Genomic DNA, 20,611 nt, shown 5'->3' with positions numbered 1-20,611 from the left:
TTGCAAGAAATGCAAATGTGTGCGACATAATTTAGCATTTGTAATCAGAGGATCATACTTGTAAACTGTAGTTCAATAATTGTAAGCATCTCAGGAGTTGATGGAGACCAGAGCATCAGAGTTTGGGGGGGGGGGGGGTTCAACATCATTAGGATGTTGAACGTTGATGATGGCAGATATCTCCAAACCTTGCTTTAGCGCAACTATCTGGATGTCGAGGTAACATTTTAGTTAAGAGAAACAAGGACGCACGCCCCTTTCACACATGCACTGGAACCCTGAACACTGGTGTCTGAGTAACGCAAATGTCCCGACACTTTAATCTGCCAGCTCCCTAGTGCGAAGTCTATGTAGTGTCCAACTGAGCCCATGTCTGAGTAGAGCCGCTCATTGTCAAGACAATTCACAGCGAGCAAAACCGGGAGAGGAAACAAACATCCGAGGTTGAAGAAGAGAGTTAATTTACACAAAGACAGCAATGAAAATGTCTAACTGGAGAAACAACGAGATTGGGGAAGTGTTGTCTTTAAGAGCCAACGCCGAATTCATCAGACAAATTCAAAAAACGGCAAGAGACTCTATTATTTATGACCTAATTACGAACCTAAACCACTCAGAGTATTTCTAGTATGAGAATGCGTCTGACACGGACAATCTCCTGTTGTGTGCTAACTATGTGAAAGGGTAACTCTGGACCTAGTCCTGACCTGTTGCTACAGATGTTGAGTTAAAATCTGAAAACAGCTTGAAGGGACAGTTCACCCTAAAATCAAAAACACATATTTTCCCTCTTACCTGCAGTGCTATTTATCAATCTAGATTGTTTTTGGTGTTGAGTGTTGGGATGAAGGCCGTAGAAATATTTGTCTTCTCTCTAATATAATGGAACTATATGGCTCGTGGTGCTCAAAGTGCAAAACAAATACATTTGGAAAAACTCAACACAAATGTCTCTTTCCACAAATCATGAACTGGTTACTGAAGATGATCCACAGACCTTGTTATGAGCAGTTTCATGTAAGAACTATAGTTTTCTAGTCATATGTTTTAGAACAAAAGCCCTCCCACCTATAGAATTTTTATATTAAATATAGTTTTTTGTGCGCTTTGAGCACCACAAGTCGAGTGCCATACTGTCCCATTAGAATGGAGAAAAGACAGACTTCTTTACGGCCGAAATTTAAACTAGGCAACTCTCACCGGAACAATCTGGATGATAAATAGCACTACAAGTAAGAGGACAAATGTATTTTAGATTTTCCGCCCTTGGTACACCCACTCTTATTTTAGCTGATTAGTCTTCCTCTCATGACTGTGTGGAGGTGCACACACTATGCTTGATTGACATCTCCCTGATTCTCCTTTTAGTTCTTGTTGCAACTTGGGGCGGGGCAGGTTACACCTTTATCATTCTTTTTAAGTGTATATATTTTGGTGACCTCATCAAACTCCCATTATAGCTCCATCCGAGTTCACCACGAGCGGAGCGAGCTCTAATCAGCCCGAATTGAAAACATCTGAGTGGGTGTGCAGGGCCTTTAAATAAATAGTTTAGTCGGTGAACTTTGACCCTGCGCTACTTGATCCTGGTCCACTGCAGTCAGAGCTGCCGGTTCTCATTGTGGCCAGCTAATCAGTGAGTGATGTACAGCTGGAGCAGCGGGTGAACGCAATTAGCTAGCTGGTGGGACGGAATGCGCAATCTGAGGAACCCTGCACAAATCATAGTCGCAACATTTTACCCAAATCTTAACCCGAAGCCACTGTGAGTAAAATGTATATGATTGTAAGGTGCTTGAAATCAATCCCAAGTCAATTTTGTTTGTCGTAAAATGAGACCACCCCGGTTCAAATTGGTATCAGTCAGCCCATTCGTTTCAAGGTGTAGCACATTGTCTGTTTAGCTACCTTTCCTTTTTTTCAAATTCTATACCTAATGGTTTTAACCAAATCTTTACTGTCCTAAATTACATGTTAGCATCCAGAACACACAAAAAAAAATTTATTTTGATTTATTTGTGTTTTTGTTTCGTTGAATGCTATTGTCACGAAATCATTTTGTGGTTCAGAATCTACAAATCATACATGGAAACTGTGTTGATCTTCTGATGATTTCAGAGTTGGATACACTGGCACATGTAAACACATGCACTGAAGCTAGCTATTTAAAGCAAACAGGGGTATAGGTGGGAGGAGTTTTGTTCCTAAGCATATGACTAGTTTTGATTCATTCACATGGACCAAACAAGCCCAAAAAGCTTTACAGATTTATGTAATTTTGATTGTGAGGCAGTTAAAATTGTATTTATTGCACCTTTAAGCTGCAGCTAGGATAAATCGCCGTGGCGAGCGACGGTTCACTGGCTGAGTGGGCAAATGCTTCAACACTTGACCCTCTTCTTGGGATCACCGCGGGGCCTCGGCCTCAACCCAACCTGGAGCAGGGAAAGAGGAAGGGCAGAAAAAGGTGTCAGTATCATGTAGTGTGACATGCCATGTCCAATAACAACGAACAACATAACATCATTTAACCTTTACAACACTTGTATTGATCTATCTGGTTGTTATCACGTCGCCATCACAGCTCGGGGCTCGGCTCAGCTCAGCTTCAGGGGGCTGTTTGAATCCACTCGGCAATATTACTGGGAGACAAAGAGATCCAGGCCTTCTGTTTTTTTTAACCCTGTCCTTGGATCATCCTTTTCCCCAGCCCACTTTGTCTGTGGAACAGTGGGAAGATGTGTCACTGGCTGTTTCCTGGCGATGACTAAATATACAATGGTTGGGATGAGATATAATCTTGGCACAGTGGAGTAAAATGATTAAGGAGAAACGCCCACACAATCCCCTTGATGATTTTCCAATGATGCAATGAGAATCTCCATATTCATTCTGAACATGTAAAGATGGGCTTTTTCTATTTCTGGGAAGATATGATTCACAATAACTTAATCAAATGTTTTTTTATTTATGTATTATTTTGTCTTTATTAGCATATTCCCATAATAGATGCAGCATCAAAGTGCATATTAATGACCGTGCTCATTTATATCCGCTCCCTTTACCTGTTTGAAAAAAAAGAAAGATGCAGCGTGGATTTAAAGTAGAGCAAGAAGCGTTGAACACTTGATATAAGCTACAGTTGAGAGAAGATGACTCCCTCCCTCAGGAGACATGCACCCAGATGGATTCACATACACCCAGATGGCCCGAGTTGACAGTCTGTTCTATCTAAAGCTGTTGCTCAACATTTCACCTTATTGGATATATCTTTCACTTGTACAGTAGGAATCTGAGGTCTCCACCACATGAATGGATGCTTTGTCGATGCTCATGTACGGAATTGTATATTAATGACTGTAATCTTAAAAGAAAGATAAAAGATAATTGGTAATGAACAGAACAGTGACTTTAGCTGTACTGATGCTGACAACAGCAACTATCACGAGAAAAACAATAATATCTTATTATGACAATTGACTGTTTGCTAAACCCCTCCCCCAAGCAGCAATTGTCCAATGATAGCTTGGGGTATTATTAAGTACTCAGCAAGAGTTTAGAGGGTGGTGTCCTATTTTAGAATCACCTTTTTAAAAACAAAAACACAATAAAAATAAGTTTGGTTGTCTGCTCTAATGTTAGCTGCAACTGTTAGCATGATCGGCTAGCTAGCGCACCACCTACGTTAAGCTAGCTTAACTTCTTGTAATGTTGAAAGATTTAAAAACGTGTCCGGAATTAAAAAAATGTGATACAAAATGTCATAGTATAGTATGTCCTATTAGTGTCATTAAGTAGTATAGTATCCCTAAAAAGTCATAGTATGTCATGAAGTCACAAAACGTCATTGTATGTCAGCTGGAAACATTTAGAAGTTCAACCAGCTCATGGCGCTAACATTAACGAGCTAGCTGGAGCTGATAAAATCTGACGGTTGTCAATTCAGCCGGCGAAATCGAAGGTTACCAGCGGCTGTAGAAATGGGGAGCTTTGTCTGCCTCTGTCTGAAATCAAGGACCCATTGTTTAGGCAATGAATAAGTGCTTAGAGTGGTAAACCTGCCACCATTATTGTAAACTGCATACTGAATGTGCCATGTGAGGATAGAAAGCTTCACTGGCCTAACTGAGGGAGGCAGGGCTCGGGGAATGGTCCCTTGCAGTAGTTGCAGTGTTTTTGGTTGCAGTTGTGATTTGATTTAGTTGGTGATGGCTTTATTCATCGGAACGAATACTAAAGGGAAGTGTTCACAGGCAAGAAAATATGTCCAAGCAGCATCTTGTGTGTAGACTAGTCAAACGTCTTCCAATTAATGACAGAAAGACACCAATGAGCATTAAAAGAGCACAATGACAGAGCCAGAGTTATCAAATTTGCCGTGAACGCTGATAATAGATATGTATGCTAAGGAAAATGGTGTTTTAATAGAGTTTTTAACTGTAGATCTAGAATAGAAAATTGGACATACATTCTAATTGAATACCTGGTTGAAAATGCACCGAGCACACCGTTATAAATCATCTGGAATCAGTTTTCTCGAACTCCTCTCTCCCTCTCAGCCACTTTACAAACACAGAGCAAGGCTTTTTCAGCCTCTGATAAGTGTTAATAAATTACCTGAATTTGAAAATTAATGGCTAGCCGCCTGCTTCAGGGAGATATCATTGTGTTTCATGAATATTTTGATTTTGTGATTAGATCAAAATGCTGTGAATTCCTAAACAGCCCCCGTGCCCAAGCTCCACTGATCATAAACTCTTCCCTTCTTAAAAAAATCCATTCCATGCAAATGTGCTGATATGGAATAATTAAAATGAGTTTTGCCAGTATTTTTCTACAGTAACATTTGCATGACTTTAGATCTCGCCCGACTGATCTGCTCCAAGCTGAGGGGGAAAAATGTATGTTTTTGTGCGGCTCCCCCCAAAATTTACCTTGCCAGGCGAGATAATGGCTTATATTGTGATGTTAAAGAGGCTTGTATTTACAAAAAGAAACAAAGGCAAGCCGGTTGCCAGTCCTGGAGGACATTGATTAGGCTCTTCCTGTCATTTCCTATTCACACACTGTATCAGTGGCATTCCAGCTCATCTGCTTTTGTGCGCGCGATAGGGATCAAATAGATTTCCGCACATTGTCACAACGTTCACAGGTACGGGAATGTGAGGGGGGGGGGGGGCGTGAATAGCCGTGCAAACTTTGACTTAATAGCATATTCTTGCACTGTCTCCCTTTTTGCACATGAAGTCTCTTAGTCTGTTTGTCTCTCTCTCTCTCTCTCTCGCTCTCTCTCTCACATCATTACTGCTCAGAAATATGAGAGCACATGCCCACAATCACATACCAGGACCAAGACACACATAGACAGAAGGTACACAATTAAATAATTTATCTCACATCTCTGTAAAAACAACAACAACAACAAAAACAGTTGTAGCATCATGTGCAGCATTCGTATTTTTGTTTGGACACATTTTTCTTTTTCTATGCTGTTGGCACTTTTTACGCTCTCTAGTTGGCACACAGGGATGTGTGTGGTGCAAGAAAACATATACTCCATGTGAAGTTGTGCGACTTCAGATCTTAGTTAGCCAAAGTGTGCTTTCAAACATAGAGGGATGCTGGTGGCTGCATGTGTTTGTGTGTTTGTTTGTGTGTGAGGGAGAGAGGTGGGGGTGTTTGTGTGTGTGTGTGTGTGTGTGTGTATATGTGTGTATGTGCGTGCGCACGAGTGTGTGTGCCCGGCAGCTGCACGGGGCCCCAGGGACGGGCCTGTGTAGATTGGGTCTCCTCAACCCACAGCTCATTAGTGGAGAGTGAAAGGAATCCACACAGATGGCTGTCAACGTTCAAAAAAGTCCGCATGCGTGAGACATGTCAATTGAGGTTTAAGTTCCTTCTGCTTGTTTCTGTGACATTGCAGTATTCAAGCGATATTTGTTTATTCTACCCAAAAAGTACAAAAACACAGAAGCCTGGTGACATCTGAAAATGTGTTTTCTAATGAGCGCTCAGACTACTGAACAGGAGCCTGCACTTGTCATTCATCACCACAAATTACTCGTTCTAACTTGACATGTTTTCAGTGCTACAGCTGACGGGCTTGTCTGTTCTGCAAACACCGAGAACGGTCCGCGTATAAACTGGAAATGTGGCGTCGGAACAGTCCGGCGAGACGCTGCGGAAAAATCAATTAGATTGTTTACCTGTCAAAGTTGGAATGGAGGCCGCGCCACTGTAGCGGTCGCTCATCATTTTCACTCCAGCGCTGTCACCTGCTCTCCTCCTGTTATTCAATTAATGCAATTGAACACAGTTGTGATACGGCGCCGGGGTTTACAGCGGGGGTTTATTTGACCGCGTTCGCTCTTATAATATGGTTTACTGTAAACCGCATGGAAACCTACCCCTTGAACCCCCATGGAAAGTAAAAAGGTTTTAACTGGCAAGATAAAAGCACTTTAAAATGTGTGATGTTTTCTGCTATGACCATGGACCAGCAGCAAACACACAATGCACACAACTTCAAAGGAAACCCTGCATACTGTAACTCACATATGCACTTGTAATTCAAATTAACCCGGCAAGTGGCTGCATTCTAACATATCTGGTACAGGAAAAGGAAAAGGTTGGACGTACATGTTTAGACGCGGCGGCGCTCTAATGTTCGGCATTAGCACTAACAGCGCTGTAGTGATGCTCGGGGTTATGGGGAGGGAAACGTACAGTAGCTGTAGGAAACTATTAGATCTGTCACAAAATCTCCATCCGGCAGCAAAACATTGTAACATCTGGTTTTTGACAACAACTCACGTCAGGTACCCGGAGAAAACCAAGTTATAGAACAAACTGTTTGTGGATTAGGGAGGTTTAAAAAATAAATAAAAATAAATTTAAAAAAAAACAGTTGAGGGAGAAGTTTACTTGCTCATTCACTGGAGTGTGGATTAGAAAGTTACTCTCGACCGGAGATGCCACTTTTCAGTAATTGTACATAACAGCAATCTGAACACCACTTGAGCTGACCTACTTCTGGGGCTCAGAAACTTTTTATCCTGCAGCCAAGTCTAAAAATAACCCCCCGTGGCCAGTTTTAGATTCATCTCAATGGTAACCCTGACAGTTTTACAGAGTGCCAGTGACAGAGTCCTGCTAAGCAGCAGCAGTCTGCAACAGCTTAGACGCTCGCTCGCCGCATCACTGGACTCTCCTTTCACTCCACACGAAGTCCTCCACTTGGAAATGAGCGCACAATTAAACGCCGTAAGTTGAACATGCATTTTCAGTGCTAAATACGTTGAGTGTACAATATCGCCACCTTCTGCAAACTGTGAGCTCAATAACTTGCAACACACAAATCACAGCGGTGCAACTCGGCCCGGGAACGCGGAATCTTTGCATTTCCCGGTTCGGCTTCGGTTGCTTATTGAGCTTTGTGCGAGAGATCAATGTGAAGTGGCTCCCCCTTTAATCATTCACTGTGAATGGCAGTAAAAAATTATTCTGTGAACACAAATTGGCTTCATGTCCAAGCAGAAATCACATGGAGTTTTTGTGTTCTCTTTTCTTTCCCTCCTTTTCTTTTTCTTCTTTCCTTTTTTCTTTTTTTCTCGGCATTGTGCAGACACTCTCTCTCTCGCCGTATACGCATCGCCCCTTTAAGATGATTTGGAATTAGGGGGGCTTTTCATACAGCACATATTATGTAGCTTGGTGGGACTCCATTAGCCCGAATCAAAGAGGACAGCAGCCTGCGTGGAGCCACACAATAATGTGGCAGCCTGTGTTTCAGCAAATAAATAACAAATCCTCCGCTTACTGTAGCAGCCAATGCAAACTAACTAATTAAAAGATGAAAGGGGAGGGGGGAGCGACGTCTTCCTAGCAGTTTGATGATGCTTTTTTTTCTTCTTCTTCGTAGAATGGTTACACTGGAGTCTTGAATACTTGGCCAAAATGAGTGTGACGCTAATAAGGATCTAGAGCAGCAAACAGAGTCGATTTTTTGGGTTTACAGGGGGGTGCCCGACCATAATCTGCTGCTGGTGGAGAGAGCGCAATTAGGGCCAAAATGTTGTCCCCGAGCTGACGCTGGCCTCTGGGAAGACAAAACTGGCTTTTTTTTTCCTCTGTTGAATCCACGGTCCCCTTCCACACACCACCTCCTCTCCTCCAGTGTTCCTTCTCTCCTCTCGGAGCATCTTGGGAGCGTTGAGCTCAGACAGCAGGATTAGTCAAGGATCCATCTTGAGACGCAGATAATGTTTTTTTGCGCGCAGACTCCCCTGCTCTCCGCTGGCTTCTGCTTCGCTGATTAGAACTCGAAACTCCACCAGAAATGGCTATTTGTTCTTAAGCTGTTTTTTCTTTCTTTCTTTCTTTCTCCCCCTCCCTTTGTTGAGCTGTTTTTGTCAGCCATCCCTCTAAATTCAGCGCAATAACGAGTCACAAGTAGGTCAAGACAATGCTGCAGCCTCCGAGCGGACTGACAGCAACATGGAAGAGCCACAGGGCTGTTTAAATATGCCCTCTGGTCTTTCCCTCTCGCACTGTCTAAACGGCTGAAAGTGGGTGGTGTTGCTCCAAGTTTTCTTCCTCCACAATGCAAACCAATTTCAGGGTTTGTTTGAGCAGCAGCGCCTTTACCTAACACGAACAACTTTCTTTATTTTTTACCCCAGAGTAGCATAAGTTCAGTGCACTGTTCCCCGATGGCGTCGGAGTAACACACACCTGGACAGTTGTGCACTTGTAGTTGAGGGAGTGTGTGTGTGTGTGTGTGTGTGTGTGTGTGTGTGTGTGTGTGTGTGTGTGTGCGTGCGTGCGCTCGCCGCCTCACCTGTCTGTCATTGTGAGTGACAGAGGAAGTGGGGGGGCGTTCAGGAGCCCAGCAGCTGGCTTCACACCTGCACAATCGCACACGCACTTCCATTTGGGGGACCACTGGCGTTCCCTCCTTCTCTGTTGGCACGCAGTGGCACTTTACAAATAATTCATTCCTTCACTCTTGTTTTGCCATTTCCTTCTGGCCATTTGTCGTTGAAATAATTTATATTTAAAACAGCAGACATAGAAATATCCTGGGTAAAAAGAAGCTCGCACAGTCACACATGGCCAGTGACTTGTCGTCATGTGAAGTGCTTAAGTAAAGCAGTGAAGATAGAGCACACTACATACATTTAAAGAGGCAGGTTTTTGGCCTGTTTAGTCTCCACTTAAACTCTCACAAGTATTTAAATCAAGCAAGTTGACATTTAAATATTAATAGTCTCCACTTGCGCACATGAAACAATTACATGTTTTGTGTGATTGTCAAGAGGGGTGAAAAAGAGCCTCAGTTTCTGATTACACACACACACACACACACACACACACACACACCACACACCACACACACACAAATGCACATTCACAGCGCCGAGGCAGGGCCCGAGCAAATTTAATTTAGAGACATTCTCTCCTTCCCTCCACATCCTGGGCTTTTAAGACACTGAAGTGACTGTTCTCCGCCCGTGTAAAAGAACCCCATTATCAAAGCATTAAGATATGATTAAACTGACATTTTCTTAAGAAAACGAAAAGAGTTGGGAATAAAGGGAAGGAGAGAACTACATATTCCAGATCTTATCAGGAGGGAGGGAGGCGGGGAGGAGGGTGTACATACTGATCTTTGAAGGAGCTTATTACAGAGCAAGCTAAGAAGACAAGCACAGTGGTGTACTGATCAGAGGTATGCAAGCCAAATGCACCTGCTAGATTTCACTATCATTCACAGAGTGTCAGTCAGTGTTGAGGCCCCTGACTGACGCTGGTGCAACCCGAACGCTTCTGGGGGCACGCTGCAAAAAGTATCCAGCTTAAGAAGCCGTGCCGTCCAACACTGAGTCGAGCAGAAGGGCTGATAACAGCCTCCCATTAGGATGGAATCATTTCATAACAATGTCGGTTTGAAGTATTGTCACTTTGTAGAAAACTGGCAAATGGCAGTCAGGACTGTGCAGTTATAAGGTGTCAGCAGTACGAGTGCTTTGTATACATTGAGTCTTCATATCATGGATAGCAAAACGGATAAAGTTGTCTTATATTTGGTAAATGTATGACATCATTCTTTCACATTTTGAATGGGGTTGCCTATAAGTGGATTTCTGATAGAAATGATAAGGTCCTTACTCAACACAAAACACTTTGTTGAACAAAGTAGACAGTTTAGTGAAACCTTGTTTTAACACATAAAAGCCACACATTACCTACAGATGGGAGTTATATGATATCCAGGCACAGACAACAATTTAACTACATGTTTGTAAAAAAACATCAAAGATTTTCTCCGACGATACAATTCAATACGTTCTCCAAACATTACAATTATCTTGCCAACATTCTCAGCACCACATAAGCGACAGTGGCGCGCCACCTTTTGTCCGGTGCACGTTGCCTCGGCGGTGTGGGTATGTTGTTGTGTGAATATTCTTATTCATTCCATTTAGTCTATAGCTTTACTAAAACTGTGTCATGTCAGATTTTGTGAATATACAGACAGTAAATGATCAAAGAAATCACAGTTTGAGACGTGAGCGTGCCTCCTGGTTAACAAAGCAGAGTAGCAGTCAATACACAGGACCAATTTAGACAAACATAGGGGACGTACCGGCTAATATGGGACATTTAAGTAACCCTAAATACAATGAAAAACATTTCAAAATGTTTCTCTCCCAATGATTTCTTTCTCTTTGGTCAGCTGTCATTCTGTTCCGTTCGCTACTGTCCCTCTGTCTGCTATTGTTCTCTTCTGCTCGGTTCATCACTGTCAGTATCTGCGCTCTGAATTTCATCAGCAGAAGTACACTAGTTACAGGCATTTAACCATTGCAACCAAATGTTGGCCTCCGTTGCTGCCATCTCTGAGGTAATCCCTCAAAGTCTGAATTCAAGGGGCAAGACGTAGCGACCGGTCAATTGTGAATAACTCAAGTTTTACAACACACAGTGTCTTCATCACTCTGATATTGTCAAGAAAAAAATTGGTTTGTATTACAAACCGGTGCGCTCGTCATCCTTTCTGCCAACGCTGTCACTTTATGTTAACACGAATGTGATTCTAGAATTAAGACTACACTAAATGACTTGTTAAGATGGACATTTTTTGCAGTGCTGACCGGGGAGTGGAAGCAGCACCCCTTTCTATTTGTCTTTCATCGTCCCCACAGACAACATAAAGCCTACAGTAGATACGGGGCTTGGGGGTGGTGTGCACGAATGTCAGGATTTTCTTCTGAGGCTCCCAACTGAAGCCGAGGTATGCTCAGCATGTGATGTGAAATCTGTGTAATTTTTTGAAAGGCATCACACAATCAGGAGGAGTCAAAAGCTTTCTGGCAGTAATTGCCTTTTGGCCACAGACAGGATGTACAACACTTTGCAATCTTTCCCTGCAGAGATTTCTAACAAATAAACCCAAGGATGAACTCTGTTCTGTCTCTGCTGCTGGAATTTGCAGTTGTCTCTCTGTATTTACATATTAACCGAGTCACTGTGCTGTGGATTTCAAAGCACAATTTAACTAATAAGCTATCCACCATACATCATCTTCTTAAGTCCGGAATGAAGCCAAGACGAAAGGCTTTCAAAAGTACCAGAAGTTTGTTTGTTTTTATGAGCAAAGTCTTGATTGGATTGGACTGGCTCCATAACATTTGTGTTGTTAGATTTCACCATCCAAGAGGAGGCTGGAAATGGAATCTTTATGTAGTGTACATCTATACTCTTGATGTGGAGCCAGCTGCCATGTTACGCGAGGAAAACAAACAATATACTGTCAAAAGATCTGAACCGAGATATAACAGAGACATCTTGATTTATAGTCTGATCAGCTCTCTTCTGCGTGAGCTGCATGATACACTCTCGCTCACTCTCCTTTTAATTATCACATCTCTTTCCTCTCTCAGAGCCCACTTTCAATTTTTTTTTTTGTTCTTTCACCCAACCTCGATTTCTCTCTTTTTCCTCACTGCTTCAACTTTTTTTTTTCCAGCCGTACCACACCCCACCTCTTAAAGCCAGCGGATGCTCTCATCGGGGGTCTGGTTTGAGCTGTATCATCATCCAAACATTGGGACAGCAAGTAATCAAAAGGAATCAGTGAGCAACATAACATAAAGCAAAAGCACACCTTCCCCTCCCCAGACTCTCTCTCCTCCCTTGTCAACCCTTCTCCCATGAAATGACAAACTACACTCTCAATTACATCGTGAGGGCAACGTATTTTAAGCTACTACTTGGTTTATGTTAAGGTAACAAAAGTACTTCACACGGGACACAAACAGCAATCTCCTGAGTGGAAGCTTATTGACCTGTGGACTCATTTGAAACTTATTTGTGATGCATCAAAAGCAGACGTTATTTACAATGCAGTTTTGTTGCATGGGAACGTCATTTTTTTAGGATACAGCGCTTCCCTTGTTTCACAGTTTTTGGTGGGAAGTGAGGGAAAGGGGGAGGAAGGGGGAGGATAAAATGTGCATCGGTGTGTTGAGTGGCTCGACGTGTAGCGTTGTTGCTGATTTCCACAGCTTCACTCAACACACTCCTGCTGAGTTAATAATCCTGACCTCTGCTTAATTAAAATAACAGACCATCCTCCACTGAGGAAAAAAAAAAAAGAAGCAGTTTGAGAATTATTCTAACTAATCGCTAATTAAGATTTAGCAAAAAAACAACAAGAAACCTGTCCAGGAAGATGTATCTATTTTTAGAGCATGTTCCGAGGAAGGAGCAGCTGCGTGTGGACACTCAGTCTTTAACCAAAGAGAAGCCACAGTTCCTCTTGAGGGAGCAGTGTTACTGCTGCTCCAGTAAACTAAGAGAAATGGAGTCAAACTGGTGCACATGACGCTGTGAGACAATTAGCATAACTGTGGCGCAGAAACAAATCCCTTAAAACGAACCAACCCAACAAGAAAATAATCACATTTACAAGTGCTTATTTAGGATCTGAGGGTAACGCACTCTTTTCTGAAGACGGAGTCACAGCGTTGCTTCCTTAATTGCTCATTTTGTAGTGTTTGCTCTTTTGACTGAGTGAGGTGAAGGGGGCCAGAGACTCAGTCACAACAAAATGATTGTGCTGTAATAACTGCGTCTTCTCTCTAGTCTCCAATCTTGGCCCCTGCTGCCGTGAGGGCTGTAATTCTGCAGCAAGGAGCGTTAAGAGGATATCATTATCATGTGTTTTCTGAATAAGCTGCAGTTTATGGTTAAATATAGTAACTTTTTTTTTTGTCGTTGTTTCCTCTCCTTTTCAGTTTTGCATTAAAGCTGGGTCAAGCCGACCCCTCCCATGGCGATTCTTTTCAAACGGAGCTGCCAAAGCGCCTCCTCTGCCACAAATGTAGCCAATATCGATGCCATGCTCAAAAAACTGATTGAAAAGAGACTTACATGTTTCAAAGCATGCTGGGAGCTGGGGGCCAGGCGGAAGCCCAGAGTATTAAGGCTGAGATAGTCACCAGTATGCTATAAAAAGGAAACATATGCCCACAAGTCCGACAGTGCACCAATCAGTGCATGTTGTGATTCTGAAGATTTATAAAAATATATATATATAAATATTTTATTTTTTTACAATTTATAGTTTTGCCGTTATTTTGTAAAAACACATGTCTGATTTCTGTGGATTAAGAACAAAAATATACACACCACAGTCATATTTGTTTTACATTTTTAAGTGCTGCAATATTAAGCTACCCCGACTAAAAGGGTCAGTTGCAATGACATTTACAAAATAAAAAAATGACATCACTGATTTGATTTAATAGTCCTTGTCATTCCTTTCATTCTCCAAAAGCCTCACAGGTAAATGGGTCACAGCGCTGACAGCGTCTTCATTTCAAATAAAACCGACTTTGAAGAACACAGCAGAGCTGGTGAGAGAGGAGAGGACGTGACACTGCTGACTTAGGTTAATTAACCAAAGTGTGATTCTATGAATCCCATTTTATTCTCTGATATTCAAATATCTCTTCTCAAAGTATCAACAGCAGATTTGTGAAAACGAGATTTTTAATTAGTCTAAGCGAATGAGTAAGAAGTGTCTTGATTCCTTCAGCTGATATCTGTAGTTTATCAGAAGATGATAAAGAAGAACCCCCCCCCCCCCCCCCCCCCCCCTCATTCATCCAAATCCCCAAAGAGCCCCATTGTTATCTCAATATACTGTTAGTCTCTAAATCTGAGCGCATAATAGAAATTCTGCGGTGAAGTGTGGAGCTGCGCACCACGTTTGCATATTTATTCAGCTGTCATATCTATCTGAGCAGATCATCAGAGGAGATAAACTAAAGAGATGAGGGAATAATGGCTCGAGCTGAGAGGCTGCCGAACGTTCCTGAAAAACACCAGGAACTGGGTAAACAAAAAGATGTACTCTACAAAGCCAAGCGATTGGAAAATGAGCTTGCGGTTAATGATGGTGATGATGGTGATGATGATAATGATGATGAAGATGCTGCGAATGCTATTTGAATGATGGAAAGTTTCTAAGGGGGCAACGATGCAAACGAGGCGATGCTGCAAACTTTTCTACTGACACGAGAGAAGACTTTTTTTTTGTTCTCTCCTTGTTTTTCCTCAACATGACAGACATCATGCATTATTTACTCTTTTATGTCCAACGCTGACCTGCCTGGCTGCCTGAGCGAAGCCTCGTTAGAGTGTGTTCCTGCATAGATGGTGGTGAGAGTGGGCAAAAAGAGGCCTCACACACTGTGCAACCTTGGTGGCAAAATGTTCCTGAAAAGAACACGGCCCCTGACATTTAGTGACAGAAACCTCTACGGTCAAACTCCTGCTTAGAAACCAAAATAAACATCATCAAGGGAGGGGCGAAGAGACACACAAGACGCTTTCCTCTGATTCACACTAGATGCATGTATCACTTTTGTAAACAGGGTGCACACAGTGTGTTGCACTTGAACGGCGACCTTCTTAGGAGTTCATCTACAAGTGATGGTATCACGGATACCCTCGTGTCGTCCGTCCCTCAATGCATATGTACGCCCACTCAATGGGGACAGTATAGGACAGTTAATTGAACAATATCCAGGAAGTGACAAGGGACCAGCGAGGAGAAACTCTGCTCAATGGTGCCATCTAGTGGCTCTTCCGGGGGCGACCCAGAGACGAGCTGCACACACAGTACAGTAAGAGCTCTCCCCTGCTGCTGCTGCTGCTGCTGAGGAAGTTTGGATAACAATTATCTGTTGTATTTGCATTAATGTGATTGCTTTGTCTGCAGACTCATCTGACTGCAATTATAAAGAGTAGCATTAAAACACTAATTAATTAACTCAATTGTGGGTAGATTGATTAATTCTAAACAAACATGAGATCGCAGGAAGCAAATGAGCTCTGGAGTGCCGATGCATCTGGGAGTGCTTCTGCAGAAGACATTTTGATTATCTGCAGACACATGTAGTTGCAAATCTTTTAATTACCACAAATAGATAGTGGGAGCCGGAGTCGGTTGTGCGACTACCCCTGCTCGTTACACTTGTAATCATAATTTGGTCAGTTTTTTAAAAGAATGAGGGTGTGAATGTGGACTGTGTTTTTATTTATTTTTTTGGAGACAGTGATAGAGAGGCAGTGCAATTATGCCAAAGTTGTGTGCGCGTACATGTGAGGGGTGCGCGTGTGTACAGTGTGTGTGTGTGTGTGTGTGTGTGTGTGTGTGGATGTAACAAAATGGGTCTTGACATCGAAAGTCATCACACAAAAAAAGAGATGATCAAATCATGATCAAAACAAAACAGATGGTCACATAAATCATCCATTCACATGTTGGACTGGTGCCTCTGTTGCAGAACAATGAATCACTGCCTATCAATGCTAGAATCAAAACACAAGGGTCGTTATGAATACAAAAAGCCTCTTATTATTACGTCCCAACACATATCACTCTGTGGACACGTTCGGCATAACCTCATTTTGTTCCATTCTTTTTGTGAAGCGGAATTATGAGGAAAAACACAGTTGTCAAGACTTTAATGAAACAGGTTTTCATTCTGACTTTTCTCAAAATGTTTCCAGATTTCAGATTTTGAGGGAAAATATTCCCTTTTTTTCCCCTCCAGCATGAACACATGCATGCACCTTCGGTATCCGTACACATCCTGAACTCCGGAGCTAGATTGAAAGGGGAGCAGTCAGTCAGAGCTCCCTTTCTCGGTGTGCTGTCAGCATCTGCACATGCAGAAAAGCCTAATCAGAGAGATACCAGTAAAGTGCATGTAATACTTTAGAGATTTAATGCAGTTTTTAATTGGATAGAGGCCCATTATTTTTCAATACAGAAGGGGCAGTGAGGCACATAAAGCTCTTGAATATTTTTGCAAATCGTGTTCAACAGCATAATGATTAACCGTGGCACTAAATTTGCCTCACAAAATGAAAAGCAAACTTCATGCAAGGCGTAATTTAATTGTTTCCCTTCACATTTTCTGCCTCCCATTGTTGGAAGCTTAACATTTTTAGAGTCTGCTTAACAGCTGCCTTGTGATGCTTGAGCTGCAACAATGTGACTGACAAATGTTTTGAAGTAGCTGCAGACTTCTCTACTGTCTTCGTGGGCAAAGTGTCAGGGAATCTTACATCACTTTGTGTCGCATTTGAAGCCTTATTACATGGCTGTTTATTTTCTCTTATTTAGGGCGGCAAATTGAAACTATACGTCATTCAGTCGGTGCCACACATGACACGTAACAGGGCATTGTGATTTACGGTTGACGTGATCTGTTCACTCTAAGAAATCTTTCATAATATTACATACAAATCTGAGATCCATTCAAATAAAAGTATACTGTATATTCCAAAATGTACTCCATCTTTTTTAAACGTATATCACCATATTAGATCATTCAAAAACATCTTCTCAAGGGCTTTATTTGTTTTTACCAACATATCACATTGTGTTGAGCATTTTCTGTTTTGTGCAATACAAATCTTTGAGCAGACAGAACTCCAGGTCACATTTCCATTTCAACCTGAGGAGAACACTGCCATCTGGGCTACAATTAGTGGTAATGCAATCCTGAGCCATTCGTTTGTGTGCATGAATATTCAGAATCAGGTCATTGGCTCACACGTAACGTGCTTAACACGTGCTGCTGAAGCAAACACCAGGACAGGAGGATTAACAAATTGGTAAAAATATAAAGATATAAAAACGAAATTTAAAAAAAATGTGTTAAAATAGGGAAGGTGGTAACAATGCAGTGGCTGTACACACACGCACAAATAGGATGCGAGTCTGATTGGTTCATGTATGCACAACGACTGCAGGAGCAGTGCATACCGTAGAACACTAGACTGTATGAATTTAAAGGGATACGACAAATTAAATACAGAGAAACACTGATACATGTATATACATGTCTGCAAAATGAATCACCGGTTAATGTCTGGAAACTGTTGCAACACATTCACATGGATGAGTGAATTGCTCATCAGTGTGTTGTGCCCTGTGGATTAACTGTTCGTAGGAGGCTGTAGTCCCTCGTAGTACATGCCAGGGAGGATCAAATACGTTGTGGCCTGGGTGTGGGTGTGTGTGTGTGTGTGTGGGTGGAGGGGGGGGCTGAACTTCCTCTCTGTTTTACTGACTCGACAAAGTATCAACAGCTCCTGTGGCTGGCGGGTTGAACTTCCCTCTGCTGGCACAGGAAGCTCATCTTCTGCATGGGTTTATTATATGACCGTCTCCCACTTCAGGCGCTGAAAGACTGTGGATCCCAGAAGCCTTAGTTCAGTGGGCCAGGTGTGCATGGAGAGGCGAGGGTGGGGCCGTCCCCTGAAGTCCACTATCATCCCCACAATTGTGAGCATGTTCAGATTCAGGCCAGTTGTTGCATATCCATTAGTTAATTAGCACTGAGTATGACAGGGGGGGGCTTTACCTGCTGCTGCCTGTCTGTCGGGTGGTCGGTGGTCAGTCGACAGGTGGAGGCTTGGCGGGCTAAACTGAGAGAGCTCAGCGTGGATGTTTGGGTTGCTATTATTGGCTGTGTTGCGAGTTGCAGCTCATAAAGTGTGTGTGAGTGTGTGTGTGTGTGTGTGTGTGTGTAGGCTAATAAAACCTTGCAGTAATGCAGGTCATTTGGTTTTCCAATTAGCTCATTTTACCCATTTCCTTTCTCAGTGTGTCCCTTGCATGCTTGTAAATGTATTCTTTGCATTTTTTTTTCTTTCATCCAGTTTAAATAAAAAGAAAATAGAGTGAAAATAGAACTTTTTGCGAGACAAAAATACAAGACAAGCAAGTCTGGCGGGATTGGATTTAAAAATAAATCGAACTAGATAGGAGATGAAAAGAGGACAAACGTTTCATTTCCCACAAAGCCCTCCTCTTAACAACTAAAAACAGCTATAGAAATGCCAAAACGACAGATTTATAATCTGGCCTTTTTCTCCTTTTCAGATTAGTTGTATCTCTAACACACGTTTCGCTGTAGCTGCAGTGTGATGTGTGAAGTGTAAGCACAAGCGCGGTAAACAAGCCTCTTTGTGCCTGAGCACAGCGCGCTGATAATCTGCCTGAGCATTATCTTATGTCACTTTTTGTGCATGCTGTGCCCTTCTAATGCCAGAGTTTTACCTTGTCGACGCTGCGCTCGCTGAATTTGAATGCAGTCGAGAGAGAAACTGACATCTGTGTTGGTTTGTAATGCAGGTTGAGGAAATAAAAATGATAACAACAGCCGTCGTCTAAATCCAGCGGAATGGCAACTTTCCTCATTCAGCAGCACAGAGACTTTTGAGGAGATGCCATTGCTGCCTCATTGGTTTTTCACTCCCTCTGATTACTCCTCTCATCTTATGTAAATCCTCTTAAGTCACATGTTATTGTTTATTGCAACTGTGAAGGTTAGGTGTTCCTAAGCCCTGTGCGCACGCTTATCTCACCAGCGCATGCATCTTTGTCTCTCCAATGTGTCTTGTTTCCGTAATACACTAATGGATGAGAAAAGTTGTCTGGACTGATGCGGCGCCGACAACCAATCCACTGCAGTAAACTGCTAATCTCTCCCAGTGGCTAACAACTCTTCATGAAAGAGAGCCAGTTGCATGCTCCAGGGATATCACAGCCTTATCACAAGCCTGCTGAATTTGGGGATTTTTTTTAAATTTCTTTTTTTTAAACAGTGAATACAAACAATTCATAAACATAGAGTCATTTTTTTGTTTTTGACTAGTCAGCTTCCCCGCCTCGGTAGAGTGTTTGAATCTTGGCGCTGAACTATTGTTGTCACAGGTTTTCTGAATGATGACCGGTGAACATGAGCTAGGATAGGCCTTTTTAAAGGAGCATATAGCCATTATTATTTTTATTAGTAAGTCATGATATGATGTCAAAATGTCTGTTGTCAAAATGGTCAAAAGAGTGATGGAGACAAGAGACAAAATGTATTAGCCATAAGAAAAGAAAGGTGACATCTCTGGTCCCTGTACGCTGACGCCAGCTGGAGAAGAATAGGGCCAAACAGTTAGCGAGGTCTTGTTTCTTTAGGTTCAGGCTTCTTTGGCATACAATGACTTTAACAGCAGGTAGTGAAGACAATGTGCATATCATACTTTGTTTAACTATTCTTTGTTGTTAGACCTCCGAACCATCTGTGGGGAAAGAGCTCTATCCATTCAGCTGAATTATTATTAGTGTCTGTTCAATAAATATATTTTTGATATTTTAAGAGTTTTCTCATCTCGGTTATTTCTCACAGGGAGGTTAAAAAGATTTTTTTCCACCACAGTAACTTCCACAAAAATGTTTAAAGTCAAGTGACAGCCTCACGGTTGTAAACCTCCAGCAACCTGTCCAATTGCAGTCTGTCAGAAGTGTCATCACCTCATCATTTTATCTTATTAGACATTTGTGTGAAATTGTCATAGTTAGCATATGAATTCTTGAGTTATGGCCAAAAAACGTGAGGTCACAGCGGCCTTGACCTTTTGACCTTTGACCGCCAAACCTTAATCAGTTCATCCTTGAGTCAAAGTGCTCACTGTCACTGTAATAATTCATATATAACACACGTTATTGTGAGCCAGGATGCACAGGGCTGTCGCAGAAGAGGTCGGGGGACGTGGTGTAAATAGTGACAAAGTCCTCATAGGGAGGACATTGGGGTGGATGGACAGGTCAACAAACTAGGACTTTAACTCAGTAGACTACTGTTCATGTCTTGTGTGAAAACAAAAGTCAATGTGACTTGGCATAAAAATGATTTTGTAAGATATTATACTAACCGTTGAATGAGGATACGGTGGATTTCTCTTCCTCCCAGTATAGAACAGTACACTGATCAAGCACAGTAACGTGTCCTGAGGTCAGTTTTGACCGCTATAGGTTTTGGAACGTCTATGATGAGGATACTAGTACCACTTTCAGTGTTGCATCTTTCAAAAGCTTATATCTTGAAAATGCAACATGTTCATACAGAGGGCTAATGACAGTTGCCAGAAATGTATTGCGTTATACTGAGAGGTGCCTCTGTTATTTCAATTTCAAAGCCCTCAGAGGGCTTAACAATCTGTACAGCATACGACATTCTCTGTCCTT

This window comes from Anarhichas minor, unplaced genomic scaffold, assembly GCF_050575085.1.
Source record: "Anarhichas minor isolate MPS153535 unplaced genomic scaffold, ASM5057508v1 ptg000022l, whole genome shotgun sequence".
In the NCBI taxonomy this organism is placed as follows: Eukaryota; Metazoa; Chordata; class Actinopteri; order Perciformes; family Anarhichadidae; genus Anarhichas; species Anarhichas minor.
This window is presented reverse-complemented; position numbering follows the sequence as displayed.